The sequence below is a fragment of the Acinonyx jubatus genome, chromosome E2 (genome assembly GCF_027475565.1).
Source record: "Acinonyx jubatus isolate Ajub_Pintada_27869175 chromosome E2, VMU_Ajub_asm_v1.0, whole genome shotgun sequence".
Taxonomy (NCBI): Eukaryota; Metazoa; Chordata; class Mammalia; order Carnivora; family Felidae; genus Acinonyx; species Acinonyx jubatus.
Genome location: NC_069396.1, coordinates 20209422 through 20232044, shown reverse-complemented (window position 1 = coordinate 20232044; position 22623 = coordinate 20209422). Strand labels below are relative to the sequence as shown.

Here is a 22623-nt window from a genome sequence, read left to right as displayed (position 1 = left end):
GACGGCCGGGTCCTGGCGTGGCCCTCGCTGTGCGGGACCTGGACGCTGCCAGCCCGCGCGGGGCCTCTGTCTGCCTCCCCGCCCCGCACCGCCAGGGCACGGAGGGAATGAATAAAGGGATCCCGAGTCCTCTCTCGTTCTGGAAGTAGGCGGTGCGGTTTGATATAGGGGCACAAACTCTCGCTTTGAGAGCCCTCTGGGGTTCCCGTGGAATCTCCATCATGTACCACCTACGTGATGTTAGGCACAGCAGGTTAGGACTTGGAATGGTGTGTCTTTTCACCCTAAAATTGGGGTTTTTACTGCCTGCCTCCGACTTCTGGGAGAATTATGGGAACAAGGTCCACAGCATCAGTGCCCAGGGACACCTTGTTACTGCACGGGACGGCTGATGTCTGCCACGGGGTACTGCCCAAACCAACCACTACCAACGATGCTTGCTCAGAGGCAGAGTGGTGCCTTGCAGAAAGGGTGGGCATGGGACCGCCAGGTGTGGGTACTTGTGGTCCTGTGCGGAACTCTCTTCCTCCGAGCACTAAGCTTGTCTTAGGAGCAACCCCTTCTTCCTCTTCCGGCCCCGCTGTGGTGGAGCCTTCCTCTTGGATGCTGCCCCAGAGCCCCAACTTCAAGGTTGATTGTCCTGCTACCATCAGAGCCTTCAGGGTGCATCACAAGCACCTACCTCTTTGTCCCTCCACTGGCCCTCTCCTCTGTGAAGACAAGGTCCAAATATGTTTCAACGGACATCGTCTGGCACTTTGTCACAACTCCATGACTGTTACTTAAATCAATTTTTGAGTCAATCCAACCCACCTCCAGGACCGCCACTGGCTAACTGTGTGATTTTATGCCAAGCAAACCACATTACCTTTCTAGGCTCACCTGTGAAATGGCCCCACCTGTACCCAGTGCCCACGTATTGAATCACCATCAGGCACCATCAATTGTAGGATGCGTGTTGTCTTCTACGTCACTGAGAAAGAAAGGATACTTCCAAATCACTTGGACCTGATGTTTTAAGTCTCTTAAAAGTTATTTCTTGTTGCTAGTTTAAATGCTCTTCTCTATTTAATTGGCAGGTATTTTATCACTCTTGGGCTTATGTATAAAGGGAAAATTATGAGTGGATTAAATGGGTGAAAGTATCCCTAAACCTTCTTCAGATTCAGAGTCACTTTGTGATTCAAAATCATCAGGTAGGTAATGTTCCAAAAAGCGCTGCCCTCCGTGTCATCAAGATTATAGGTGATTCAGCAGTTCTTAAAAGAATCCTTAAAAAGAACCGAGACATGTTTGCTGAATGTTCCTTCTGCCTTTGCGGTGATGCAGCGCTGGCCTCCTGTTGATGCCTGCTTTCAGAGTATTGCTAAATACCTCTGATTTGGCAATTCTGTCACCCTTTCTGCACAACCATTTGATTCCTGGGGACTCAAAAAAATGATCTCCGCTTCTAGGATTTTCTTCCCAGCCACTGACACCCATCCTGGGAGTTGTGATGCTGGTACGTGCAAAGGCAACACTGTGTATGTCACGATGCTACATGGCCAACAGCAGTGATAAGGTGACATCAGTTATAAGGCACAGCCCAATTTTGAGTTATTAATGAATGAAAACCACATGCATCTTGAAACTGGTGAATTATAGTACTTCGTGGGATTGATCTCACAATGAAAGCATGACCTTTCTGAAAAGCCTCTAGCATAGAGCCTTGCACATGGTGGGACTGAACACCATGTTCCTTTCTTCACTCTTTCCAGCCCAGAGATGTTTCCTGTGACTATAGGTCTCCGGACTACGATGAGGGGTTGATGGATGGGGAACTAGTTTTAATACACAGAATGAACATCTGATGGGGGGTGGGGAAAATATGAGAGGCAATATGGGGTGTTTCTAAGCCTACATCTGTAGCGACCATATAATTTATCATCTAAACGAAGACACTTCTGAGAGTGGAAGAGGTCATTCGTGATAATTTCACTGAGACCATAAGCATAAACTGGGGCTGACCCAGAAGTGCTGGGATGTATAACAACCCACTATATCCCATCTTCCATCCAGAAAGGAAGGCGAAAATCAGATGCAAATTTCTCCGTGCTTGGGCTTTGGATGCCTTTGTCCAAAACCAGGAAGGCCGTGAGGTAATTGATGGGCATGCAAGTACTTTTGGCTCCCATCCCAAGAAGGCTTAACAATAAATTCCAAAACTGGTAAAAATCCGATGCTGCTGCGTTGTGGGAGAGGCTCCCCTTCCCCAACTGTTATTTATGGTGCAGAGAAAAGGCACCGCATTGATGATGGATCTGCTTTTATCGGATAAAAATGGGAGGAACAGTGAAAGATCATGGTGAGATATTGTGCAGAATTTCAGCAGGACACTTTAAAAACGTATATTAGAGAAAATGAATTTTTCACTGGCGAAAACGTATCCATTTACAGTCGGAGCATCCATATATTTATGAGTGTTTTTTAGCCCTTAAAATAGTAACCCAGGACAGAATAACAAAGAGTCTCTTAATAGCCCTAATTTATCAGGCTCAGCGGTTTAAGAAAAATAAATAAAAAGAAATAGAAATGAGAGAAAGACAGAGAGAGAATCTGAAATACTGGAAATGGTACCACTCAAAAGGTGACACCATGTCTGTCTTCTTAAGAGAATGAGTCTGAACCTGAGCAAGCCAAGAGTGGCTTTAAAAGTACCCAAGGTCGGGTCCCCAGGGGGTGAGGGAAGGTGGGGACGAGGACAGTGGTTTGGCCATGTAACCCCATCTCTTTTTGAATGGGCACCTTTGCCCTTGCTTCTTTGAATGCATTTATTTGAGGACTCCAATCGCAATTTCTTACTAGTTTTCTCCATTCTCCTGCCTCTTTCCTTGTCTGATGTTTTCTCTGGACTGTGACCCATTTATATCTGCAACATTGCTTTGGATGCTACGATGCCACACAGTAGACAGAACACAGAAGTTGGGTTCAAATCTCATTTCTGAGACTTTCTGCTGCATGACCTGTGGCAAGTTACTGGACCTCTCTGAGTCTTGATTTACCCCTTCATGAAATGGGGTTGTCACAAAGCCACCAATCCCTTCTTTGCATAACTTTCATCATCACTAGAAACTGTTTCTTAACCCTGGACTGAAGTCTGTCCCCTGCCCCCAAAAAAGGTTCCCTCATCAATTAAAAACACGACTCACAGGGACGCCTGGGTGACTCAGTCGGCTAAACATTGGACTCTTGATTTCGGCTCAGGTCATGATCTCACATAAGATCAAGCCCCACATCATGCAGTCAGCACAGAACCTGCTGGAGATTCTCTCCCTCTCTGTCTCTGTCTCTGTCTCTCTCTCTGCCTCTCCCCCACTCACACATGCATGCACTCTCACTCTCTCTCTCTCAAAATAAATAAACTTTAAAAACATGGCTCCTTGTGTTCAACTCTCTGTGACTTCAACCTAGGGAAAAAACATTTGCAACATAAATGTTAGTTCCCTTAATATATAAACATTTCTAAGAAATTAATAATAAAAGCATAACCCAGGTAAAACAAAAGTAGAAATAACAGGAAAAGGACATGCGCAGGAAATTTGCCAAAAAAAAAATTAAATAAAAATCATCCAAACTGGTAATTAAGGAAATAGAAATCAAAACAATACCTGTGAATTTTTAAAAGGTCAAAAAGAATTATAATACTAAGTGTTGAAAAACAGTTGCTCAGGGAGCTGTGGAACTAGTGAAACTTTTCTAGGTGGAAGTTAGAAATATCTAGCAAAGGTATAAAATATCTGGAACCCTTTTGACTCTAAAATTTCAGGAAATTCATCTCAAGGACAAAAGTTTTTGGGTTTTTTTTTTTTAAGTTTATTTCTTTTGAGAGTGAGAGAGCACAAGCAGGGAAGGGGCAGAGAGAGAGGGAGAGACAGAATCCCAAGCAGGCTCCTCACTGCCAGCACAGCCCCAGGCAGGGCTCGAGCTCACAAACCATGAGATCCTGACCTGAGCCGAAACCAAGAATCAGATGCCCCACCGACTGAGCCACCCAGGTGCCCCTCAAGGACAATAGTTTTTCATGTGTAGCGATATTTAGCACATTATTTAAATTATAGAAAATGTGAAAACATTCTATATTTCCAACAACAAAAGATGGGCTATGTAAAACTAAGATAAAGTGTAATTCTTTGCAGACATTTAAAATTATGCTTTGGAGAAAATTAAATAAGAGAAAATGTGCAGAAAACAATTACCAGAAGCAAATACACGGTGGTTATCTCTGGATGGTAGGATAAAGGATGATGGTTCTCTTTAAGTATTTCTGTATTTTGAAATTTTCATTTTGAAGGAAGGAGGAAAGAACAGAGTGGGAAGGAGGAAAGGAAGAGCAAGAGAAAGCTTTGTTTCTGCCATGTTCTCTATCGGATGTCAATCCGAATGTTAGAAATAGTCGGGAGAGAGGAGGTAGCATTGGATCACTGTCTTGCTGCTGACATGCTGTGTGAGTTTTTACTCTATCCTTAACCTCTCTCTGCACTGCTGCTTTCTTCCGTGTCAGATGAGGAAAAATGGCCAGGCTCGCTTATGCATCGGGTAGCTGCGATGATCAGAAAGGACGCCAAGCATGAAGGGGCTCATAAAATGGCCAAGTGCTGTACAAGTCCTGGATAGGGTAATTATTGCCTTTGTTAGTGCGATCATTCTCTCCTGTTCCATTATCCTTTGCTGGAGAGCTGCTTGTCGGGCTGTGAAGTGCACTCAGCATTTCCGCATTACACAAAGTGAAGTGCATGCGGCTGCCTGGACCTATTTCGACAGATCTGGCATCCAGAGATAACCAAGCAGACCCCAAAGGCCTCCGTGGCTGCCCGGTGGGAGTATGTGTGGTTCTAAGAGGACCAACTTGGCACCGGCAGACCTAGACTGGAGTCCAACTTGTCCATTGTAAGCCACGCGAACTGAGACACCTCGCTCCACCTGCCTGAGTCCCAGTCACCCACCTGTGAAATGGAGACAGTAATACCAGTCCTAATTCTATCACGTGATCATCGGGAGGCTGCCTCCCAAGCATGTGTGTGATTCTCCATGACCACCAACGCATGCAAGTGGATGTAACACCGAGAGTGCTCTGTAATCTGGGCCATCGTGTGTCAAGTTCACACGCTACAGACATAGTTCCTCTTGAAGTTAACAAGCAATACGTGAAACACAGGCTCTGTGAGCAAAGTTTGCAGAATCACTGGATTTTAAACAGTAATGACACTTATAATAGAACAGGTTTTTGTAAGACTTCTCAAAGGCTTTAATATGCTCTTGTCTGTGTGAATCTCCAAGAGCAGGTTAAATTTCCTAAAGACCTTTGACCATGGAATTCTGATTTTATGCAGCATCTAGCTTATGCTCCCTGACACAAACCTGGCAGAGGTTGACCTGAGACAAAATGAACTACAAAGGCCCCAGCTGGGTTCTAACCTTGTATCTTGGCTGCTTTTTACTCCTGAGTCCTTTCATCCCGACCCTAAGATGTAGCAGCATCTCAACTCTGGAAAGGAAATCTCTCTCTTACCCATTTATACACGTTAATGCCAACACAGCCTACCCTCTCACCCATCACCTTCTTATTAATTATTTGTTCTGGATTAACCAATCCATTGATTCCTCCATTCTTTCAACCACCCATCAATCCATGTCTGTCTGTATATTCATTCCCATTTAACAGACTGAAAATCAGAAACTCAGAAAGATGACGTAATTTGTCTCAGATATGTAGCGTTTAGATTCAAATCTAAATATATGTGTTTCTGAGGTCGACTAGAAAGTATGGCAGCCCCCCAGCTCCCCACTACTCCCAGAGGCCCCACAGCCCAGATAGTCAGGAAGCCCCATCAAGACTGACATCCAAGAGCACCAATGAGTCGTGGAGTAGTAGAGAGGAATCTGGTGAGGGGAAGGGAGTTGGAATGGGTGAGAAATGGTCTTCATCATTCTGGTGTACTGGGGTAATAATCAGATTGTGGACTTGGGGGCCAATGACATTTCAGTTAGAATCCATGATCCAAGTTTACTAGCAATATACCCTCACTGAGCCTTGGCTTTCTTCTCAATAGAGTATGATGCTACCTGTCTTGTGGGAAGGCTACAAGAAGCCAATGAGCTAATGTGTATAAAGGCACTGAAGCTCTTGGCCAAGTACATGGTGAGTAGCACCTGGCCTCATTTTATCCCCAGTTGATATGGCCTGGGTACCACTCATGGAGTCACCATTTACTGGATGCCAACCATATGTCAAGTGCAAAGGATAAGGGCAAGGACAAAACCCAGATTCATCCCTTGGAGGAGACCAGAGCCCGTTTGACCTCCTTCACATCTCTGCTTTTCTGGGCAGGGAGGGTTTGGTACATCAAGAGACTTCTTTACAAGCTCTGCAAAATCAGCTAAAATTTCCAAGTGTTTGTGTTTGATGAAAAGATTGTCAGAGAGAAGTTCATAAACCCCGAGGAAAGAACAACCAAGTTCTAAGAAAGTGTTACTATTATTAATAATAATAACAAGGGCAGCAACAACAACCTGACCAAAGCCATGTTATGTGCTTTTTAATGGTATCTTCCCCCAAATTCAGTTTTTATTCGGTAACCAATACCAAATAGGCAGCCTTTCTGAGGCATCCCTAAAAGACCCTGCATACGTTGTCCTTTTCTCTCTTTGTTCATTAAAAGAAAAGGAAGAAGAACGTGTTCCTTGTCGAGGACTGTCCTGTGCTGCAAAGGGCACTGGATACAAGGATTGTTCTAGTTGAGGACATGAGGAGCAGAAAAGCTTGACTAATTATGTTGCTAATTACTTGAAGCATCTTCCATTTGACAATATAATTATGCCAGTGTAAGGTGAGATGTCTCAATTACTGAATAAAAAGAAAGGAATGCCCCCTCCCCACTACTCTTCCCTTTTCTGTTATTCAGGGTGGATTTTAAAAACTCTCTCAACTCAGAGGTGATTTACCAAAAAATGAGGCCCCACCCCTTTCTCTTAAGCCATCACAGGACATGTAAGGTCTGATGAGCCGCCCCACACGCACAGCAGGACTTCTATAAATAAATGAGGTTCGCTCAAAGGAAATAGACCTTTCAGTGACTACCCAACCACTCCATTGCTCTAGGTTAAGGTTCAATTCTCAGCAGGGTGTGGCTTCCTGCAGGATCTTTAAGAGTGTTCCAGAAGGATCAGAAATGTGAAGACAAACAGTGCTTTCTTGTGGTCAGGGTCTGAACACACCACAGTGGAGGTGGACATCAGTTCTGAGATGCCCCCAGTGGACCAGGTTGGTAACCGCAAGATGGGTGCAGGGGTAGAGAGATAGAAAAAAGTCAGTAGAAATACAGAATGATGAGCAAAAGGTTATTGGAATTCCTGCACCAAGCAACTTGTCACGTTGATGGTGAAGCAGGCTTGACTCCTCTCTTCAGCCTCTTGAATCGGTTTCCTAAGTGGTAAAATAACCCATTGGGCGAACAGCTTGCTATTCAATGTGTGGTCTGTGGACCAGCTGCATCGGCATCACCTGGGGGCTTGTTAGAGCTGCAGAAATCCCAGGACTCTCCCCAGGTTTAACTGCATTTTAGAAAGATATCCTAGGTAATTCATGTACACAGTGAAGTTCGAGAAGCCCTGGAATAGCAAATACTTCTGACGTACTTCCTTTGATCATTTCTCAAAAAGACAATCCCAAATGAACACATATCCACAGGTCCTTGCTTCCACATACAGTCAACCCTTGAACAACACTGAGCTAGGGGTTCTGACACCCTCCTGCAGTCAAAAATCAGTGTATAACTTTTGATTCTCCAAAACTTAACTACTATATATATTTTTTTAAGGTTTATTCATTTATTTATTTTGAGAGGAAGAAATAGAGTGTGCATGCACAAGTGGGGGGGGGGGCGGGAGAGAGAGAGGGAGAGACAGAGAGAGAGACAGAGAGAGAGAGAATCCCAAGCAGTTTCCACACAGTCAGAGCAGAGCCCGGCGCAGGGCTCATACCCATGAACCACAAGATCATGACCTGAGCTGAAATCAAGAGTCAGAGGCTTAACCCACTGACTCACTCAGGCCCCCCCTTCAAAACTTAACTACTAATAGCTGGCTATGACCAGAAGCCATATTGATAACATAACAGTTCATTAACTGATATTTTATACTATATTCTTACAATAAAGTAAGCTAGAGATAAGAATACATTATTTTTTTTAATGTTTATTTTTGAGAGAGAGAGTCGGGGAAGGGCAGAGAGAGAGGGAGACACAGAATCAGAAGCAGACTCCAGGCTTTGAGCTGTCAGCACAGAGCCCGACACAGAGCTCGAACCCACGAACTGTGAGATCATGACCTGAGCCGAAGTCGAACGTTTAACTGACTGAGCCACCCAGGTGCCCCAGAGGAAAAAAAAAAACATAATTAAGGAAATTATGAGAAGAAAACACATTTGCAGTACTCTGCTGTATCTATGGAAAAAAATGGTCATATAAGAGGACCGGAGTAGTTCAAGGGTCAACTGTATCTCTAAAAAGACCCTGACAGACCAAATCACTGACAAATATGTCGTCTCTGATTGGTACTAGCTACCTAGACTGTGGTGTAGATAAAAGATCATGAGGTAGGATTAAGACCCAGGAAGAAAGAGTTCTGTGATCAGTTAGTAATGTCTGCCATAGGCACAGGCCACAAATGGCAGGTGTAGTCAGTTATATTTTAATGAGTTACGTCTTAAAAGAGGACTTGAGGTTTGGGTGTTTATGGGTAAAGACCATGGGAATTAACTGACCTGGATTCTATTTTTTGATTTCAGACCTCAGATGGAGATGCTGAACTCAGATCAGTGAAGGACCTTATTGCCCTGATGTTCTTTAATCCCAGTGATCTATGATCACATGTATAGAGTCCTATCACATATGCTCATGCTCTCACGAAAACAGATTTCATTCCTGTGTCACACAAACATAGCTTCCCTTAAAACCAGAGCCCTCCTCTTAAATAATCACCTGGTGGTGCCTGTGGGGGTGGGGGGGGAAGACAGCGGGGGTTGAGGGATATGGGGAGGAGAGCTGCCAAGCACGCTGGTCTGGAGCAGGCCCCAGCCCTCCACCTCCGCTAGGCATCTGTTTCCAATGAAGCTAAGGAAATGCCTAACCCCACTCCTGCATTCTCTCATCATTGCCCTGGTCTCGCCTCCACACCAGCCTCTCCCCTGTGCGGGCTCTGAGCCAAGCCCCAAATCCGCATGGGCTCTCAGGGGCCAGGAAGCAGAACAAGGCCTCACTCCCTGACTCCTCTGGAAGCAGAGGAGGGGCTGTGCTAAAGGTCCCTATGGGAAACACCCACCCTTCAGGGTGTCTGAGGTCTGCTGGAGGTGAGCCAGACCTCTCAACATGGTTGTGTGTCAGGGCAAGAGTTTTAAATTGAACTCTCAGTGATGTGGCTTTTCTAGAGATACCTGCCCACATGTATCAGAAAAACCACATGCTACTTTCCAACACTGCAAATGGGGGGGTGAAAGTGCACCTAGAAAGTCTTAGGAGAAATGCAGTGGCTTTCAACTAGGGGCAATCTTGCTCCTCTGGGGGCATCTGGCAACATCTGGAGACTTGGGGTTGTCATAAGGGGAGAGGGCAGTGTTACTGTCCGGGGGTGCTGGTAAACATTCTGTGATGCACACAAAGACATTATCCAGCGCAAAATGTCAATAGGGTTGAGAAATCCTGCTGTAAGACAACTTGGGGACTACCAAGCCTATCCCTCTGGTTCACAGATGGGACAACTGCAGGCCACAGAGGAATGCATACTTGCTCTGGATGGCAAGCTAGTAGTGGAACGAAAACAGGGGCTCTGATCCCCTTGTCTGCCCAGCTGCAAACTCAGGGAACCTGGAGAGTGAAGCAGAAAACTGGCCCTGAGGATAGGCCCTGCCCAGACTTGTAGAGAAGGAAGAAGAAAAAGAATAGTTATGGGAATGATGATCCTTAACATATGATCACCACACCCAGCAGCAAAACGTCAGTGGCTCTCCTGGACTTATTCAGATTAGCCAATCCTTCCTCCTTATTGGGAATTAAAAAGGAATGGAAAGAGGGCATGAGTGTGGTGGAAGGGAGCCAAGGAAACCACATCTAATCGATGCACACTGTGGGCCACAAAATACCCAAACAATAGGTAATTTGTTGTCTTAGTTATTTGCAGAGGAAGCCTCCAACTTTTCCCTCTAGAAAGTGGTTCGTAGGGCACTGTTGAGATGCATTCAGGTATATCACTAGTCTCAGGGAGTAAGTTCCACTATCATTCTGTGCCTCCAATGTAAAATCCCCATCGTGAATCAGGTAAGAGGAGAGCCATCCCATACCCATGATCCTGATTCAATATTGAAGTCTGAGTCAGACTATGTCAGAGCAACTGCTTGGTTGTCTTGCTTCAGAGTTATTCTAATTACTCCCCTATTGTGACAGCAGTGCCTTGAGAAGGAGTTGAAGCAGATGGGAGCATTGACATGAGCCCCCATCCCGTGAACTCCATCTGGTTAAGACTCTCCATTGTCAGTCTGTCCAACCCAACCAACTATCCCATGTCATCCAGAGATCTGTTTATTACAACTACCCTCAGTCTTACATACACAGATGTGCTTGGAATGTCCATTTTCAAGTGGCCCATTTCCAAATGTCAAAGTTGGAGTTCATTCTGGAAGGGGCTTTTTGAAGCCTGTAGACTCAAAATCTCTCCAGTGGCTCTGACAGCTAGCCCCCACTAATTGTCCTGGCTTCAGCATATCTGGAAACCAGTCCCATTTTTTTTAATCAACACATTTTCTGATTTTAAAAGCAATCCACAGACATTACAGCATACATGCACAAAACAAAATGTCACTTCACATAGCCTCATCAAGAAATAACCACTGTTAAGTAGTATGCATACCCTTCTACATTTCTTCCAATATGTGTGTGTGCCTACATCTATATCTATCACTATATTACATACACAAACACGTGCATATATTTAAATTTAATCTCACTGCCTGCAGAATTTCATCACCTGCTATGTTATCAAATTATGTATCATAAATTTCTTGCCCTGCCATTAAGTCCTTTTCTACATCACCACTGCATGGCATTCTATCATATCACCCTATCATAATTGACTGAAGTCACACTTTATAATCAGGTGGTATTTTTCTCCTGTGGCTACTGCAAATAATTCTGTAATGAACATACAATACACATTTGAGAGCATCTATAGCTTCCTAGGGTGTGTTCCTTTAAGAGAAAGTGTTGGCACGAGATCCATGTACCACTTTTATGACTTTTGAGGCACACCTTCAAATTGACAGGTCATACTTTTGAATATATTGGAAACTTTTGTTTCAAACATGCAGGTATATAAACTCCCATATTGGAAAAATGATTAGAATAACTCTTTTTGCCAAGATTTGGGAAGTTAGGGGGCACCCAGATGGCTCAGTCGGTTGAGTATCTGACTCTTCATTTCGGCTCAGGTCATGATTCCGGGGTCGTGGGATTGAGTCCTGTATCGGGCTCTGTGCTAAGCATACAGCCTGCTTAAGATTCTCTCTCTCTCTCTCTCTCTCTCTCTCTCTCTCTCCCCCCCTCTGCCCCTCTCCCCTACTCATGTGCATGCAGCTCTCACTTAAATAAGAAAAAAAGAAAAAAAGATTTAGCAAATTAAGATCTAATTCTAGTCCTGACGCCTTATAACTCACTCAGTGGTTCTACACCGGCCATTCAGTAATTGGCCACTAGTGGCCACTCTTTGGCTTTGGAGGATGAGGGTAAAACTTGCAAGATGACAGAGGTATCCAATACTATAAATCCACCAATATTATAGCATATATTATTCACAATTCTGTTTCTCCCCGTCAGATTTGACATCCTGAATGGAAGGGGCCACGTGTCTTTAATCTCAGAAATCCCCAACATAAGCAGTGTTTGCCACAGACTACACATGTATGTTATGGGTTGGAAAGCTGCCATCAACATCTAAACAAACACCTCCATACAATTTACATAGCAAGGACGCCAAGGTCCCCATGAGAGATTCTGCTTAATGAAAAAGGAGACACCATCTCCAGCATGGACCTTAGTGCCAGTCAAGGAAGAAGTGCATTTTTCCACTCTCCCAGACAGAGAAATATGTTTAAATAAAGATATTTCTAGAAAAGCATGATAATTTAAAATACAGAAAAGATAAGAAAATAAAAAGAAGGTAGCTTGTGGTATCTTAGGGTAACCAGCCAAAGGATGACATTTCTCTCCTGGTTTCTAGTACATATTTCTGGGAACAGATTAGGCTGCAAATGGAAATAAGAGTGTGTATCATTCCAGGTCCTACAAAACAGACGGTGAGAGGCAAGTTGGTTCATTTCAAAAACAGAGGGTCTGACTTTGAACTACTTTGTGGTGAATGAACCAACCTTCCTTGCAATGTCTGGCTAAGGCTTCTGTCTACACTGAGTGCCAAGGACATTTAAATGTGTGATATTTGATTTGCTGGGTGCAAAGCTCAGATGGGGCCTGGAAAATCCATCTGTACTCTCATAGCTTTTCAAAGGGAAACAAGGTTATTAGCATTTATGCAGGCTTTAATATCACGGATCAGTCACTGAGAGCGTGAGAAGTCATCAAGTCAATGGGATGGATCCCATGATAAGCTCTCAGGACAGTAGAGAGTATGGTGAATTTTGGCCAAGACTGGAAGGCACATTAGGATCATATTCTTTAAGATGGAGAAAGTAAGCCCCAAAGAAGGAAAGTGACTCACCTGAGATCACCCAGGTAGTTAGACACTTAGCCAAAGCAAACAAGTAAGCAGAAATACCTGGTCTATTAACTTGTAGGTTAATGCTTTGTCTCTCTTCTCATTTCTGTTTTAGTCTTTTGTTCTCCTTGTCTGTTTCATTTCATGGAAACGTGAAAACTGGTGATAAATTAAAGCACCCATGCCTGACCAAGCATCATTCTTTACTGGCAGAGTTACATAACAAAGGGGTCTTAAAAGACCAATGCTATTTGAGATCTAGGGGACAGTATCCCAAATGGTGGAATGTCATAATAGGAAAGGATACTTGTTTTTTAACGTTTCTTTTAATTGTTGTTAATGTGTATTTATTTCTGAGAGGGGAGAGACAGAAAGAGAGAGAGAATGAGCGTAGGAGGGGCAGAGAGTGAGGGAGACACAGAGTCCAAAGCAGGCTCCAGGCTCCGAGCTGTCAGCACAGAGCCCTATGCGGGGCTTGAACCCATGAACTGCTGGATCATGACCTGAGCTGAAGTCAGACGCTCAACCAACTGAGCCACCCAGGCGCGCCCCACAAAGGATACTCTTTAGGTAAAGAAGACAAAGAATTACAACTCTATGTAGGATTTTAATTAAGGCCATCTCTAAACCTTCCCCTCTCCTCCAGCCACTCTTATTTAGGCCTTCACATATTTACATGTATGACTTCAGTAGCCTGCTATCTCGGGGTCCAGACAGAAAAACCGAAACCACAGAAAGTATCTGAACAAGAGGAACTAAAAGCAGGAATTTGGTTATACCAGTGTTGGAAGAGCTGAGAATCCACAGAGGTGACAGAGATTCCCAGCAGCAGGAAGTTGCTACCTTCCTTAGATTTCAGGGGCAAATGGGGGGAGATAACATCATTCCGGGTCTGGAATCATGCGGGGGAAGCTGAAATCATGGAAGGCCTATATAGAAAGGAGAGAGAGAGAGAGACAGGAACAGAGGGAGACTGAGGGAGAGAGAGAGCGCGAAGGAGGAGAAGGAAAGGAACAAAGACACAGAGTATCCCGGCTTCCCTCTGAAGCTAGGGAACAGGAATAAAAAGACAGGTAAGGGATGGGTTTAGTACCAACAGACCCAACCAAGCCTGATTCAACTCCTAAATTATTTCACTGCCTCTCATCTCTCCCTTGCAGAATCTGTCCACCACAACACTGCCTGAGTGATCGAACACGCAAGCCTGATATTGTCAACCCCACTTTAAATTCTTCTTTGGCTTCTACTGCATTTTGGGGAAATGACCCTCACCTCCAGCCCAGCATACAAGGTTCATCTCCACCTGGATGCATTTAATAAAAGCAGACCAAAGCTACTGAAGTTCTCACTCTGCAAAGGCAGGTATGTTGGGCTGCAGGAAGGAGGTGGCAGGCCGTGAGCCACATGGGCCTGAAGTGATGACAGACGACATGAATGGAGGCCATTCTGGAAGAAGATGATCATGGGCAGAGAGGGAGGGCACACGAGGTTGGGGCTGGACTTCAAACCACAGTCCCCCGGGTTCTAGCACCCTTCAATAAGAAAATGGATGGAGAGGAAAAATATTCCTTCTTCACATCTCCCACGTGAATGTGCCCAGCCCCTCTCACATTCCCGGCCTGTGATAGATACAGTACGAGGACAAAGACAGAAGTACAACTTAGGTCAAAGAACTAGGCCTTGAGTGCCATACCCAACAGCCTAGACTTCATTCAGGGGGCAGGTGACATGAGCCCCGCTGTGGGAGGGAAAACCTCCCCTGATTTGGAAGCTTGGTCTGCGCGGGGAGACAGGAGCGTCCTGTGGCACAGGCTGCCCCCCCCCCACCAGCCTGATGGAGCAGGGCCTCTACCAGCCCCGATCCAAACCCCCTACCCCCACCCCCCGTACTGCTCTCTCAAGGCTGAAGAGTCAATAAACTCAGTTTCTCCCAGAAAGAGTATGTCTTCGGGAAGGCCCTGGGGAATACGTCTGCAAAGTTTAATTTCTGTTGAAGGATCCTGAGTAGGCAAAGAATATGGAAGGAGGGGGAGCGTGAAGAGGAGCAGAAGGAGCAGACATCTGTTTGCCGAGAATTTAACTTATACCAGGACTTTCTGGGTGCATGGTAACCTCATTCGATGCTTGCAACAGCCTTCTGAGGTGGGGAGATAATGAGGGCATGGGTGGAACTCAGAAGAGATCAAGGAGGCCCTGTGATCTCCGATATTTGATTCGTTCAGCAAATAATTATCAAGTGACTCTGGGTGCTGGGCATCGACCGAGGTGCTAGGGACCCAGCAGTGCACATGACATCATCCCTTTCCTCAAAGATCTTTCTGTCTCGTGTTGGAAACAGGCATATTGACAGGACTTTAGAGCGCTTTTTCCAGTGCGTTAACCTCCATTCATGTTTCTGCCTGATCACCTCCAGGAATCAAGAGACTTTACCTCTCAAGAAACTTATCAAACATCCTTAAGCATATGATAAATATTTCTTTTCCTTTTTCATTATGTCTTAAAAATACGAATGCATCTTACAAGTGACACAGGAATTCACGTAGCTGATTTTTTCATTAACAGCAAAAACAAAGAATACAATGTTATTCAATCAATGATGTGGATCGATAGAGCCTTAAATCTGGGTAAGCATGGAAAATGTTTATAACTGAGATGTGTTTGGGGTGGGGGAAGTTTTGGGGGATAAAATTTACAACCCCTCTCTCTGATGATGCATTGATGCATGACTGTTTTCATAAACATGATCTTAATCACTGTCCCATGTGAGTTAATTAAGGTCATCATGAAAAACAAGCAAAAAAGAAAATCTGCTCCTTAATGTTCTTTAATATGAACACGTAACTCTTGGAGGAGGAAGGTTGTAGATCAATCTAGACTCAAGTCTCTGACCAAAGGCCCAGTAAAGATGGGAATGTGGATACCCATGAGGAATTGCGACCATGGCATTTTCAACAAGAGAACAATGTAGACCATCACAAAATATCCTGTTTTTCCTTTTTCATTTGTTAAGCCACAATCACACTGAAAACATTTCAACTTCTTCCTTTGTTAAACCAAAAGTCAAATCCGTGTAACTTACACAAATTTCCCTAACTTCCTAGAGTCTGAAGACCGAGAACAATATCTAGGTTTCAAAAGGACACAGAATGTGTTCCAACTTCCCTCTGATACAGTTCTAAATTAAGCGCCGTGGAAGGAAATTTAGATGAAACTTCTTGGGTGCTTTTGCAAAAAAGTTACCCACAAGGCTGTATGCATGACTGGAAATGAGGTGGCTTCAGAAATGCAGCAGGTAGGTCCATCAGAAGGTAGAAACCCCCAGGTCAGGGAAACAGGGGAGACCTGAGCCAAGCAAGGTCATGACAGGCCTCCTCTCTCCTCTTCTAAATGGGAAAAGAGGGAATGTGATTTAAAAAAAAAAAAAAAAAAAATCTCAGCCCTGGGGATCTCCAGGGGACATTTGTTTTGATGAGATTTCAGGCCTGATTTTCAAGAATAAGGAGGTGCTAACTATTTGTAAAAGCTCCTAAAACAGCATGATCTCTGGCCCTTAGGAGATTTATCTTTTATTTATACAGAGTATTTTTAAAAACCTGTTACTGTAACAAAGAAGCAACTGAGAGGCTTCATGTAAAAGGCAACACAATGTTTCTAGAGCCTACATCTGAAGCAAATATGTGCATAATATTATAAAACAAATGAGCTGAAGGATAGGTAGAAGGTTTCAGGCAGTCACTTCAATACACATGTAATCTGGCGCTCTTAGGCCACAGGGAAGAAGAATCTGAACACAAGCCATTGTCACTGAGGAACGAGAGCGGTCTGGAGAAGGAAACTGACTTGTAAACATACATAGTTCAGCTCTGAGTGACATGAGATGGGGTAAAGGAACCATGACTCAGAGGAAAGAAAAGTAGGTACTTCCCTGATGGGATCAGTTAAGGCTCTCCTGAGAAGGTGGTTGGAGTTTGGGCTAGGAAAAAAAATGCATCCTCTTAACCTCCCATCTATACTAATATATTAGCTATTTATAGCTGCATAACAAATTACCATGAAATTTAGTGGCATAAAATAAAAAGAAACATTTATTATCTCACATATTTTCCATGAGGCAAGGGATCTGGGTGCAGCTTTACTGATTGATTCTGGTGCAGGAAGTTTGAGGACGTTACACTCGGGATCGGGCCAGGGTGCAGCTCTCCACGGGCTTGTCTGAGACCGCAGGATCTGCTTCCAAGGCGGTGCACTCACACGGCTGGCCAGCTAGTGCTGGGTGCTGTTGGAAGGCCTCAGTTCCTTATCATGTGGACCTCTCCATAAGGCTGCTAGAGTGTCCTCCAGCATGATGCTGGCTTCCCCAGAGCTAGGGATCCAAGAAAGAGCTAAGCAGAAAGTTCAGTATCTTTGGGGACTTAGCCTCCTCAAAAGGTATTGTCGATGATATCCATGATATTCTGTTGACCACACAGGCTGGCCCCATTCTTGTGAGAGGGAACTACGCAAGGGCATGGATACCACAGGTAGGAATGATTGGAAGCCATCTTGCAGGCTGGCTACCACAACCAACCATGATGCCTTAGATGGTGGCACTTGGTTGTTATATTTGGTCTGTAATGATTGGGGATGGAAGTAATGGAGGAAGTTGGGAGTTTTGTTTTGTTTTGTTTTTAGTTTAGTTTTGAGAGAGAGAGAGAGAGAGAGAGAGTGAGAGAGAGAGCGAACATGAGCTGGGGAGGGGCAGAGAGAGAGAGGGAGACACAGAATCCAAAGCAGGCTCCAGGTTCCAAGCTGTCAGTAAAGAGCCTGACACGGGGCTCAAACCCACAAACTGTGAGATCATGACCTGAGCTGAAGTGGGACATTCAACTGACTGAGCCACCCAGGTGCCCCAGTAACGTGGGAAGTTTGTCCAGTGGTCAGTTAACACCAGCCTTTCAAATCACATAAGCCTTGGTTCAAATCTGGGCCCCATCATTTACTGGCTATATGGCTTCTCTGATGTTGCGGAGGTGAAAGGATCTGGTAAAGCCATATTAGATACAGAGATAGAAGCCATAGTTTGGAATGAGCCCAGCCACACCCAGCTGCCCTGGGTCACTTTCCTGTGAACTATCATGTGAGGAAGAAGTAAATTCTACTGTACTTAAGACACTGTGTTTTAGGGTCTCTTTGTCATAAGAGCTTCACCCCTACCTTAATACATTAGTTGATACAAAAAGTTTAACCTCTGAATCTAATTTTCTTCATCTGTAAAGTAGGAATAGAAAAACAAACCTCACATTTTTCTTGTGAAGAAAAATAAAATAAGGCATGAAAGAGTTTGTCCAGTGTCTGGCCCGGAATCCACAGACTCATCGTTGTCACACTTGTCCTGTTTGAATTTATGATCAGTGTCAACACACTGATTCAACAACTGTGTGTCTCCATCCACAACAGTATCTCCCAGGGAATTTAGAACCATTTTCTTTGGAGACTCCTTTAATGGGAACTCAGCGGGATTTAAATAAACAAGGCAGTGGCTTCACAGAAAGATTATTCAGTGACTGGTTTGGGGCCAAGATCTGCCATGAACATCTTGTCCTCCCTCATCCTCCATTTCCAACTCTGGAAAATGAAAGGGAGAGAAGAAGGAAGAGAAGGGAGGGAGGGAGGGAAGGTATAAGATCAATAGTTCTCGAATCCCAAGGGTTCCAGAAAGCAACCACAGGAGCTATGCTATTTCCTGTGTTACGTATTTGGTTCTGCATAGCATTTTGCTGAGGAAAGTGTTTTACTCTAACGAATAAGTCTGGAAACCACAGATGGACACGATGATCTACAAGGTACTGCCGGGCTCTATGAATCTTTCCTAATCCAGTAGCAGGCACTTCTCCAGCAATAACTCCTGCTTCGAGAATCAAAGAATCCCCCGACTTCTTATACTCTTAGGGGCATGCTGTTTGTCCCAAATGAAATTAACAGAAATTTGACAGGAGTCCAGTGATGGCTTCCTGAGCCAGCTGAATCCGGGCAACGCAGAAAAGTAGTCTGAGCCACGCCACCTAGTGAACAAACCCGGGCAGCAAAACCTCCGCCACTTCCTGCAAGTTCAGGATGGGCTGAAAAGCCTCCTTCCAGATGCAGTGGCAATTTAAATAAAGAATGAAAATGAGGAAATGAATTAGAATGCTGAAATGTCGTCTCCATCCAATGCCCTGGGCCTGAAATGATCAAAACTGTCATTTTATTTTTCTCCTCTCTTAAAATTACTACTTTTCATTTAATTTCTCTGCTGAAGTTTCTCTGGCCAACTCATCAAATTTTCTATCAGAATTACCCACAGAATTAATTTGTATGCATGGGCATAAAAGAATGGGCTGACAAGATGGGTCACATCCAAATGAAAAGTAAAAAAAATAATAATAAAATAAAATACTATAAAATAAAACCTCCCTCCACCCACACAGTAGATAGAACAGAGGAGTGATGGATATGATGTCCCAAGAGTCCTGCACACGTTGGCTGAATCCTTGGCTTCCCTCTTGATGGTGAGTGTCTCATAGCCTCAGCATCAAGCCACGTCCAGTTTTCCTTGCAGAAGCTTTTCATTGGAGGACCAGAGTCTGATGCCAACACTTCTGTGTCCCCTGAACCCTCCTCTGCAGGTAGAATCTGCCTTATGAATGAACACCTAGGGAAGTTTTGAATGCATCTGGAAGTCCCAGAGTGCGTCATAAAAAAGAAGTATGGCATAAAAAATAGAGTTGAACCTGATGATGCCCTTTCACCAACAAGATATACATAGTTATGCACCTGTAGGGTCAATTAAATATGTTTGTTTATTATAAGGAACTTTGTTTGAGGCAGAGGTGGGAGTAGTAAACACAAGGTCGTCAGGGATCAGTGAAAGAAGTCTAGGCTTCAAAGTCGAGTTCTGGGTCTTTAGAGATTTCTAGACATATAATCAGTAGATGAATGATCTTAGGCCAATGACAATTTCTCTAAGCTTCCATTTCTTCATATGTAAAACAGAACTTATAACAGTCTCCTTCTTTGGATTCTTTCTGGAACGGTATGAGGTTTAAGAATGAAGTGACTGAGGCATGGGACCTTGTCCATGGTAATCATGTAATAAAACACTGGTCACCTTGCCCCTGGGGCTGACAGTCCCAGCCCTGTGAAATCTTTCCCCAGTGTGGCTCACTGGGCATGCTCAGGAGTCAGGAAGGAGCTGAGGAAAATGTCACGGAGAAGAGAGGAACCGGTGGATCCCAGCTATGGTGATGTCTGCACCTGTGTTATGGCAACATAAAACACCAACCCACGCTGTGCCCTGATAGCAGAAGCTGTCACCCAATGCCTGGATGTGCAGACGCTCAAAAAATGCTTGTAGAGTTCATTAGAAATTACTGTTATTTGTAAACTGGATCTTTATATAAAGTTTTATATTTATTAAGTGCTCCAATTCAATCAGAAAACATTTATTTTGCATTTACTTTGTGCAGGCATTGGGCAAGGACTGTGAGAAACAGAGATGAACCAGGGCGCCTAGCCTCAACAGGCTCACAAAATGGGATCCTCTTACAATGGGCCCAATGTCATATTCGCAGTGAGAAATAACAGGAAATCATTGTACGTGAAACCACTGAGAAGGCTTTCCAGGGAGCATGTGCTTTCAAGGGCGGATGGAGTGAGGGCACATGAGGAAACTCTCGCAGCCAGAGGGAACAGAGCATGCAAAGGGATTAAGAACTTGTCTGGTACGTTTGGGGAAGAGCCACAGAATCAGGGGGACTGGAATCAACCATGCAGGAAGAGAGTCTGTGGTAACCAAGATGAGAAAGTTGGCTGAGTCCGGAGCTGAAGGAAGGCCCTCAGGAACCAGGCTCAGTAGGAGAGCCCAGGTGAGCAGGGACCTGTCAACGCTTCCAAATGGTGAAGGTGGTTTGTTCTGACTGGAGGTTTGGTTTCCATAACCTGCCACATACACTGTCTCCAAACAATTGTACGGCCGTAAATTTCCAGGGTGGCCCAGTGAATGGAGTCCATGAAATAAACAATAGGAAATCTTTGTCAGCTGATTTGCACAAATTTACACAAATACGTTGTTGTGCTTTAGTTGAGTAGATGCTAGGAAACACGCAGAACAAAAATATGAGTTCCTGGGGCATTTTCTCATCACGTACAAAAAGAATCACCTGAAAGCTTATTTTCAGAGAAACCAAATGTGGGACCCAGGGCTCTGAATTTCTGGCTCCTAGAGAATCAGGAGAAACTTGAGGACTTTTAGCTCTCTCCCCGAATCCTGTGGGCCGCAGGCGCCAGGGCTCCATCCCCGGTGATGGATGGAGAGGTCACCCCTCGTGGCCAGCACACAGACATCCATCCCCAGGCAATAGACAGAGCTGCTTCCTGGATTCTGTCCATTTTCTACCATGTTAGGAAATTCATCTTGAGAAAGCACATTCCTTCTGAGTTCACCCCGTGATTAGCATTCTGAACAAAAAAAAAAAAAAAAGAAAGAAAAAATAACCTCGAAGATGAAATTTCTTCTTGTGCCTCTGCCCATTGCAACTCCAGTTGGTTTTCATTTATTTCAATGTGTACTTTGGAACCCGAGCCCCAAGCTTTCCCAGTTAACTCCCGCCACCTGGGGTACATTAAGTGTGGGGGGGCAGGGACTCTGGCTCGTCCCCTGCTCCCACCTCTTTCTCCACATTGTAAAAACAGATTGTTAAAAAGGTGGCCCCCGTGTGCACAGAGTGAGAGGGGAAGAGAGTGAGCCCTTGCTGCTGGGCTGTGTTAAGCAAAAGGCTTGGGGACCATGACCACCTTCAGCCAGGAATTGCAAACCCCAGGGCCAGGCAGGGTGATGGGTCCCTGAAACAACCCCCCTCTGTTTGGATCACTTTTGGGGGCGAGTCTAATCAAGATGGGATGTGTGACTCCAAAACAGCTGGGAAGCATTACAGGTCAAAAGTTTAAATCAAGTTAAGAACCGTCGGAATGTGCAAACCCTGCCGTTTCTAATCTCTGCCTCCTCCTCTAATCTGCACAATTGTGGATAAAATGTCTTGGTCGGGCTGGTGTTGACACATGGGCTCAGGGCTCAGTCCTCGTGAAGGAAGGACTGGGGAGGATGTCCGAGAGGTAGCTTATTTCCTTGCAAAGTGAAGATGGGCCAATCCCAGGTGCGAATGTAAACAAGGGACATGCAGAGTCAAGATACCGAAGCTGAAAAGATCATTGCAATTCACTCAAACCCATTTACTACTAGTGTGAAAATAGGCCCAGACAGGTTAATGTCCAGCTCAAAGTCACACAGCACTTTGTAGCTATGCACTGAAAAGGTGAACATTGTTAGATCACGCTACACCCCCTGCCCAAAACCCAGTGGCTTCTGCTTGCCAGGGAGATAAAATGAAATTTCTCTGGTCTATGAAGCTTTGGGTGGTCTGGCTCCTACCCACTGCTCTGTTTGCTGGGACCACACCCCACCTTTTCCACCATCCTTCTGGCATATTAGTTTCTTCTTGGTTCCATAGATTCACGAAGTCCTTTCCTACTTGAGAGTTTGGGGACTTGCTATTTCTTCTTTCTAGAGGATGAGCCCTCTGTTCCTCTGTCAACTGGTAGGTGAAACCCCACCTGTCAGCAAGGCCTCCCTGAAGAAGCTGTCCAGAGTCACCCCCCTAGAAGTCCTCAGCTGGCTCATGTCCATCCTGGCACCTGATGCCCCACGATCTTCCCTGTTTGTTACTCAGTGACGATTAGCCACTTTGTTCGAGTCTAAGTGCCTGAGGGTGGACACCTCGTCTGTTGTTTTGTTATATCCTGGTGTCGGACACA

At 44.7% G+C, this 22623-nt stretch overlaps 2 long non-coding RNA genes across 3 annotated transcripts in view; one reads left to right on the top strand and one right to left on the bottom strand.

Annotated features, from left to right (window-relative positions):
* LOC113604322 (uncharacterized) overlaps positions 1–22623 on the bottom strand; it is a 732424-nt gene that overhangs the window by 84243 nt on the left and 625558 nt on the right. Inside the window, exon 9 of one of the 2 annotated variants that reach the window (XR_008293730.1) lies at positions 14614–21270. The exons of the other annotated variant lie outside the window; for it this stretch is intronic. This is a non-coding gene — a long non-coding RNA (uncharacterized LOC113604322). Of the gene's footprint in view, positions 1–14613; positions 21271–22623 lie in introns of those variants that run through there. 2 annotated transcript variants of the gene reach the window in all.
* LOC113604321 (uncharacterized) lies at positions 1327–21045 on the top strand. The gene is made up of 5 exons (XR_003426182.2): positions 1327–1501; positions 13956–14157; positions 15358–15419; positions 15897–16087; positions 20280–21045. It is a non-coding gene; the product is annotated as an uncharacterized LOC113604321 (long non-coding RNA).